Consider the following 9,284-nt stretch of genomic DNA (forward strand, 5'->3'; position numbering starts at 1 on the left):
TAAGATTTTGGTTAAATTAATCATGTGGAATAGGTAATCTGAATTTTCGTAGATGTAACTGGGATACGTTTCTGTTAGCAAATATTTTTTATTTTCCACATTGGTCACTTGTAGCGCTGTTGCTTCCTTTAGGAGGGTCATTATTACAATCGTGCGATACATTTCTAATGTTGTCTTTGTGTATTATTTTATTCTTTGTAGTTAACACTGTATTTTCTTTGTCTTCTTTAACGACGTGTTTAATGTATCTTTTATTATATTTTACACGTCTACTAGTTTTTTCGTAGATTGTTTGTCCCGGTTTAAATTCTTTTAGAGTTCTTTTCTTGTTATGGTATTCTAGCATTTGTTGCTGCTTTTGTTCAATATTGTTTTTCACTCTTTCACTAGTGTCCTTGTTGAAAAGAAGATCGACTGGCTTCCTTTGTGTCACTGAGTGCATGGTTTGGTTATATTCCTTGATGGCGGGAAAGATTTGTTTTTCCGTCGTAGATTTTTTATCCTGTGCTAAAGTGCGAGCAATCTCTAGAATGGTAGAGTGTACCAATGAAAATGTTTTAACTATTGTTTGACTGGAAAAAAAAAAAAATTAATCAAAAAAAAATTTTAAACGAATGATGACAAAAGTTGGCAAAAACGAAAAAATATAAAAAATATATACATGTATAAAAAGGCATAACATATAAAACAGTGAAGTAACGTAGAAAGTGCAAAAAAAAAAAAGAAGAAGGAGAGTGCAGTGGTATATATATCTATATATATATATATATCTATAAGTTAAAGTGAGTGAAAACGTGCAGTGACAAAAAAAAAAAAAAAGTTGTAAACCATCAGTGAGGTGAAAAGGAAAACAAATAATAATCGTGCGGTGAAAATAAGTGAATAAGTGAAGTTTTGGGTATAATAACGCACAAACAAAAAAAAAAAAAAAGAATCAAGAAAAAAGGAACCACAAAGACACCAGGGATTCACCACAGCAACCAACAGCAAAAGGATAGGAGAAAGAATCAAAGGCACAAGCAAAGGCACAAGCGCAGGCACAGGCACTGGCACATACACACAGACAAATACACTCATATTACATATTATATACAAAAGCCCCTGGCGGCAATCCAAGTGAGTTGTATCGTCTCCTTTCAATTTTTATATATTATATCATATGTATGGGTTAAAATCTAAAATATAAAATTTACGGTTCAGACCAAAATTCCGGTCGAAAAAAAAAATTAAACTAAAATTAAAAACCGTTACCAAACTGTTTTTGGTGTTCGGTTTATTTTCCGGTAAAAACCGAAAACCGCTAACAAAGTAGTTTGGTACTGCGTATAACAGATTAGTGATTGCCGGTAAATGCTTACCGTTGTGTTATGACACAAAACTACCCCTAAAAAATATATACATATAAAAGGCTTTCTTAGAGGTGTCTAGGAACCTATTTTTAAGAGTACCAACCGAAAAAAAAATTTTTTTTTTTTTGATCCATCCTAATGTGCATTGATGTTTGACGATGAATATCTCGTAAACGCTTAACTTAATCGAAAAATCATTGTAGACCATTTTTATAGAGCAGTAAATTTCCTACAAAACTATGTGTTTTATCAGTCATAATAATTTTTTTTCATTGAGTTATAAAATTAATAAGAAATAAAGAATTTTTCCAAAAATAGTCAAATTTCAACCGTTAATATCTTTTAAACGGTTGGGTTTACGAAAAAATCATAAGAGACCATATTTTAAAGCATTCAATTTCCTACAAAACCTAATTAACAAGATATTTTTTCAAGTAGTTGGAAGCGAGATATAAATTTTTCTATCTGATAATAAGAAAAAATAGAAAACCGTTAGGCGGGGGACCTTCCCGTTACAATTAAAAACTCATATTTGGAGAGGCTTTCTTAGAGGTGTCTAGGAACCCATTTTTCCGAGTACCAATCAAAAAAAACAAAAAAAAAATTTTTTTTTGAATCACCCTAATGTACATACATACATTTCACATATATTTATAAAAACATATAAAGAGCATAACGGGCTCCTTTACTACGCAAATCATATGCATAAGTATATCCATATTGCAAATATCTACATTTAGTACATACATATATTTTCTCATCATCATTCTATTTTCTTTTCGCGGCCTCTTCTCACTGCGTACATATATACATACATACTTATGTATATGCGGCGCAGTTACACAAATTATATACATTCTGACTAACAAGTGAAATTACCTACGGTCGGTTAATTCTCTTTTCGGTGTTTTTCGTACACACATATATACGTATCAGAGACCTGCACGATTAAGGCAGGCATCGTACGATTACGTTACTAAGTAACACTTCTGACGATTACCACGATGCGAAGGTAACATTGCGCATTGGCATCGCGGCATCGTGGCATCGTACGATTACTATCTGGTATCGTCAATGGCAAATGAAACGAAGTTCTTTTCTTCGCGCACAATACTTATTGAGTAACATGCAGTGGTCGGCATGAGAGGATCTATCATTGCGTTGGTGAGCACGAAAAAAAAGTAACAAAAAGAGTAGCACAGTGAGAAATTGGAATTAAAATTAAGCATCTAATTTAAATAATTAATAGTATAATGAAAATTAACAAAATGTCTTTTAAGGATATATTCCCTATTATCTTTAAAAGACTTGGAACATAAAAGGCATTGCATGGCACGAAAGGAATTTAGAATCATAAAATATTTCTCGCAGGGCATATTTGGTTTTGCGCTATAGTCTTGCTTGATGTTAATTCGTTGCTGGCTCGACAACGACTGAAAGATAGAGCGTAAGCGTACGTGTGAAGTTAGTTTCCACAATTGTTCTAAGAAATGCCGACCACTGGTAACATGTTAGTAATCGGCGATGCCGCGATGCCGATACCCACGATGCCGATGCCCACGATGCCAAAGTACCGTTACATAGCGTGTACTCGCCGCATCGGCATCGCCGCTTGCTAACATGTTACTTTTTTAATTACTCGTGCAGGTCTCTGATACGTATATATAAATTATTGCCGGTTACATTGAAACGACAAAAAAAATTTATTTTTTTGGTCAAAATGACCTTTATTGACAAAACGTTCTGTTAAGACTAATTACATTTTTAATTTATCCCTTATTTATAACTTAAAAATTACTTATGCTAGCACTATTAATTCTGCGTATGCCGGATGTTGATTTGCAATTGTTGCAATGCTTGCATTACTGTTGGTCGGCCTGACTGTAGTTTACACTGCGCGTGCCGGATGTTAGTTGGTTAATTGCTTATCCAGCATTATTCTGCTTATGGCAGTTAACTTTAGTGTTGCTAACTCCTCCGCCGTCAAAAACGAACGTCCTCGTTTGTTCAAACTATTAGGGTTATTGGCACTTGTGACGTGGGAGTTTCCGATGTGTCTTCTTTGTTATTGGCCACATTCACGTTTACATTGTAGCTCGATGGTTCTATTAGTTTTGTCTTGCAATTCTTCCTTATGATTGGTGCAGTGCCTATTGTTGCTAGACTGATCAGGCAAATAACTACTAATGAAAAATTTGTTATTAGAGCTGCTGTGTGGGTTGTCTGCAGTGTTTGTAAATGATTGGTGTTATTTATGTGGAGTTCCTTCATCATCTCAAGGCTGAGAATTTCTTCCTCTTTGTTCGGAGGGATATTTGACTGTAGGATTGCGGGTAATGGTTTGCTAGTTAGTGTTTCGTTAAAGGAGTGTTTTTGGTTGTCGATTAAAACTGTGGAATTGCGATATTGAACGGCGTATGATCCCACAAGATTTATTTTCTGATTATCAATTTGAATTGTGCCATTATACTGGTTTAATAATATGATGCCAGGGAAGATGTTTTCAATCGATGGGATGTGCTGGTTATTTATTTGAGTGCATTCTGCTGGTTCGCTTCTGAGTAATTGCGGGACACAAGTAGTGTTACTAATATCTATCATATTCTTATAGTTACAAATTCTTATATGATTATTTTCATTACATTTTGTTTTTATTCCAAATACCTTATGTTTACTACATGTTACGATATCCTCATAGGGAATTTTATTAATATATCTATTTTTCTTTATGGGTTTGATTACAATTGAATCACAAGTTTCTTCGTTTATTAATGGTATTCCTATCATATAAAATAACATTGTTTCATTTGAGGCTACTTTTATATTCGCAAATTCTAGCGATTCTTCTACATTATTTAATGTGAAGTTATTTTTTATAAAAATGGATTTTGCTAATGCTAGTTCTTTATTTGATAAAATATACGAATTGACGATTCCGGCTTTGGCCCAATGAATCGCATAATCAATATTAATAATTTCTTCTTTTACAATCTTTAATTTATATTTTAGTTCTACAGCAAAATTGCGTTGTACATCTTCATTAGATTGTACCGTTTTTAAAATCTTATTTGATACTCTCGTAATATTATTTATCCTATCAAAAATTATTTTATTTATTACTACTTGATTATTATTATTGTTTATTATATTATTTATTTGATTATCTAAAATTACTAAGTCGTCATGATCGGGATTTCCTGCGATCCATTTCCAGACTTTTCCTATTGTATCTATGGATTTTTTAAATCTTTTGGGTCGTAGTCTATTTAGGTAAGTTTGGGTAAGGGTTAATTCATTTATCAAAATGGGTAGAAAGGGATTTTCTGATGTCATCTTGGTTTTAATGGTGTTGTCCATTTCGTCGAGTGTCATTTGAAATGCGTCTAGGTCTACTATATGTATTATTCGGTAGGTTCCTGTTTGTATTCTTGTCAATCCTGTATCAAATGTTGCTAATTGTGAATTTGTATAGTCTATTATTTTAAAATCTGCGTACACTAGGTGCACAAAAAAACTGCAAGGTAAAAGAAAAAAAAAAAAAAATTACTATTGTCTGATGTTGCTTTTATGTACCGTCCGTCCTTTTTCAGTGATTACTACACTGGATTTGTCTTCCTTAACTGTTTCCTTTCTATATTTTGCTGTAAGTTTTGACCCTATTCGTTTGTTTATTCTGACATAAATTACATCTCCAGGAGTATATATTTTCATAGGGTTTCGTGTTTTATTATGGTTTTCTAAATCTTTTGCCTGTCTTCTCCGAAGGGTTTCTATATTTTCCTGTCGTGCATTTTCATACTGCTCTGGGTCTACTGTAACACGTCTGCCAAAAAATGTCTCTATGGGTCGTTTCCCTGTTGCGGAATGTATGGTGTAGTTATATTCGTATGTACATCGGTCTAAGAGTTCTTGGAATGAGCGGTGTGTGCGTTCCGTTTGAAGGCAGCGCATAATTTCAGACAGGGTAGAGTGAAATCTTTCTACTTGTCCGTTAACTGTGCTTGTGTATGGGGGAGTTTTAAAAATTTTAATACCTAGTTGGTCTTCGACCATAAATTGTATGGAAGCTGAATTTAAAGATTTCTCATTGTCGATAACTATTGTTTTGGGTATACCAAAAGCGAAAAGTATTTGACGTAAAGGTTCTCTGATATCTTCTATTGATTTTGACTCTATTATTTTGACTTGAGCATATTTGGAGAATTTATCTACTGCTGTTAGAACTAATTTTTTTTCCGTACTGTAAATATCTATATGCACAATTTCTCCAGGGTATTGAGGTATTGGGGTTTCTAGTAGTTGCGGTTTATTAGGGTTGCGATTATACTTGTTTTCCTTGCAGACTCTACACTGTTTAATTATATTTTCTATTTTTGCTTTCATCTTTGGAAAGTAACATCTTTGTATTAGTTGTTTTTTATTTTCGTCTCTATTCCTATGTGCTCGCTTGTGTTCGTTTAGTATTTCCTCGTTTTGTGCATCCTCACTTGTTATGTCTTTTACTTCTGTTTGGGTGTAACGAATTTTATAATTACTAAAGTGAAGTGGGTAAATTTCTTGGATTTTCCCTATAATTCCTTCAGATGTAAATATACCATTTATCACTGAGGGTTAAGGTATCGTTTCAATAGTGAAGTTAAATTCTCTGTTGAAAAGTTGGGTTTAGTTATTATATGTCTATGGTAGGTCGGGAATGGTATTTTAAACTGGTAGCTGTCTTCGTCTGCTAACGAGATCCAAATTTGGTTTTTGAATGCATTTATGGGTCCTTCGACTGCTGGAATTAGATTGTGTGATGAGCTTTCGTCGGAATGTGTAGCAACTAATAGGGAGTTTATTTCAAAAGGCCTGGATAATGTATCTGCAACTACATTGGCTTTCCCAGGTTTGTATTTTAATTCATAGTTGTATTCTTCTAGTATGGCTTTCCATCGCTTTAGTTTGGAGTTATTATTTTTATTACTGAGAGCGTATGTAAGTGGTTGGTGGTCTGTATGTATTACAACTTTTGCTGTACCGTATAGATAGTTTCTAAATGAGTTCAGTGCCCATATAATGGCAAGCATTTCTTTTTCGTTGACTGCGTAATTTTCTTCGGCCTTGTTCAATGTTCTTGATATAAAGTTTATTGGTTTGCCATTTTGCTCTAAAACGGCGCCTATGGCATACTTTGAGGCGTCAGTAGTTAAGTCAAATTCTTTCTTGTAATCGGGATATTGTAAAATTACGTCTTTAGACGTCAGTGTGGATTTAATTTTGTTGAATGCAGATTTAGCTTCCTCATTTAGATTTATTTGGATTTTTTTCGAGGTTCTTTTCGACATTCTTCCTTCCTCACCTCTAAGAAGGGATGTAAGTGGCTTGGCCAATTTGGCGTAATCTTTGATAAATCTTCTATAATATCCAGATAAGCCTAAGAATGATCGTAAGTCCTTGATCGTCTGGGGGTATGGAAAATTTAATATTGATTGTACTTTGGAAGGGTTTGTAGAAATTCCTTTGGAAGATACAACGAATCCTAGGAATTCGACCTGCTTTTTGAAGAATTTGCATTTATCGATTTGAACCTTCATGTTTGCTTTACTGAGGGTATCAAAAATTGTGTCTATGTGTTCGGAGTGTGGTTTTTCGTCTTTACTGAATATAATTATATCGTCTATGTATACATAGCATATTTTACCTATGTTTTGTCTTAGTATGTCGTCAAGCGTCCGTTGAAATATGGCCGGGGCGTTTTTCAAACCAAACGGAAGTCGGGTGAACTCGTATTTTCCATTGTTCACTGAAAATGCTGTTTTTTCCACGTCAGATTCCTTAAGAGGAATTTGATGGAAACCGCTTTTTAAATCAATCACAGAGAAAATTCGGTTTTCTCCTAGTTGGGAGAGAACTTCATTTATTTCAGGTATTGGATACCTATCTGCAACTGTAACTGCGTTTAGCTTCCTGTAATCTATAACCATTCTAAATTTGTTTTTGCCAGACGCGTCCTCTTTTTTAGGCACTACCCATACAGGTGAGTTATAGGGTGATCTTGATTGTCGTATGATACCGTCGTCTAATAGTTTATTTACTTGCTTTTCAATTTCCTCTTTAAGGCTAATAGGATAAGGGTAGGACTTGGAGTATATAGGCGTGTCTGAATTTGTTCGAATTCCTGCAACTACTTTTGTTGTGTAGGTTAGTTTTTCGTCCGGTTCCGAAAATAGATTTCGGTGCTTTTGTACTAGTTTCCTAATTGCATGTTTTTCTACTGTACTCATATGTTCGTCACGGATATGTATTAAGTTAACGTCCTGTACACTATATTGTCTTAGATAGATTCTTTTCGTATTTGCTACTACCATGTAATTTTCTCTTGTGTGTATGATTGCTGAAAGTGCTTTTAAGCTATCGTTTCCTAATATGGCATGGAAAGTGGTGAGTGTTGGCAATAGGAAAAATTTTAATTTGCAATTTTCCAAATTGAAAAGATTTAGATATGTATGGTGAGTAATTTTTATTTTGCCGCCTACTGAGTTGGCTAGAAAAGGAGTATTGTTCGCTATTGCTTTTTCTACTAAGCTTGATTGTATGTAATTTTTATTGGATCCGGTGTCTACTAATATTTGCATTATTTCGCCGCTCTTCGTCCTGCATCTAAAATAAGGTAGCGAAGAGCTATTTAGTCTAAAAAATGTACGTCAGTGAGGTCGAGTGTTTCTTCAATTGTGTCCTCGTGATTTGGCTCATTGTATGTTTGCTCATTGTAGTCGGATTGGTTATTGTAGTTGTATTGGTCATTGTAGTTGTATACGCTTTCGTTGTATTGGTCCTCTGGTGGTTCGTTAGAATTTATGTGAAAGTTTCTTTGCATTTTTTGGGGGGGGTTATGTATCATTGAAGCGTTTGATGGTCTTTTACCGAATTCTTGGGGTTTTGGCCGATTTGCGTAATTAACGGCTCTTGTCCTTATACTCTCATCCACGTCCATCGGTTGAGGTAGTTTAGGGGGTCTGGGAGGAGCAATGTTTTGCTGTGGACTATATAGATTTTGGTTTTGTTGCCGATATTGTTGACTAAATTGATTTAGATTCCGATTTGAATGTTGTTGGATGTTAGGGTGATTAAGGTTTAGTTGGTTGCTATGGTAGTTTTGTGGGTTGGAATATGTCAAGGGATTTGGTAGATAAGCTAGTTCAGGATAAAATTTGAATCTAGTTTGAGGGTTTAATGGTTGATGATATCTGGGTTGGGTGTATTGCTGTCGTGGCTGTTGCTGATTTATGAGTTGTTGACGAGAAGTTGATGGTGTGATAAAGGTTTGGTTATTAGCGTGAGAAGCTCTGAAGCTTTGGTTTTCTAATTTGAGACAAAGATGGAGGGCTTCAGGTAGGCTTTTTGGTTCTTTAATGCCAAGTAGCCGGGGAAGATCACCAGAAAGTCCTCTTATAAAAGTATCGAGGGCTTTAGCGCGGTAATTCTCCGTTAACAAGTGAATTGCTTCTTCTCCTATCTCCATACATCCTATCTTGTTCAAAAGTAAAGATAAGTGTCCATATACCTTTTGGTAAAATTCGTTAATTGTCATTCGTCCTTGTATGAGACATGTCATTTGGTACTCTAGAGTGCCTCGTTTGTTTGCGTAGTGAGTGGTTAAGCAGCGGGAGATTGCTGTCCAGTCTAAGGGGGTGTTGTAGGATTCTAAGGCTATACCTGCCTTTCCAACTATCTTATTTCTGATGACATTTAAAATGCCGAAATATTTAGGTGTCCCTTTTGAGGGTTCGTAGATTCTTAAAATGCGTTCAACACTTTTTTTCCAGGAACTAAATTCTGAGGCATTGCCTGAAAATTCTCTTAGGGATCTCACAACGTCTGGGATCTTATCCATTTCATTCATGTTGTTTTGGAATTGTTCGTCTATTGTTTGGTCCGTAATGACCGGATTTATTT

This window comes from Bactrocera dorsalis, chromosome 1 (assembly GCF_023373825.1).
Source record: "Bactrocera dorsalis isolate Fly_Bdor chromosome 1, ASM2337382v1, whole genome shotgun sequence".
Lineage (NCBI taxonomy): Eukaryota > Metazoa > Arthropoda > Insecta > Diptera > Tephritidae > Bactrocera > Bactrocera dorsalis.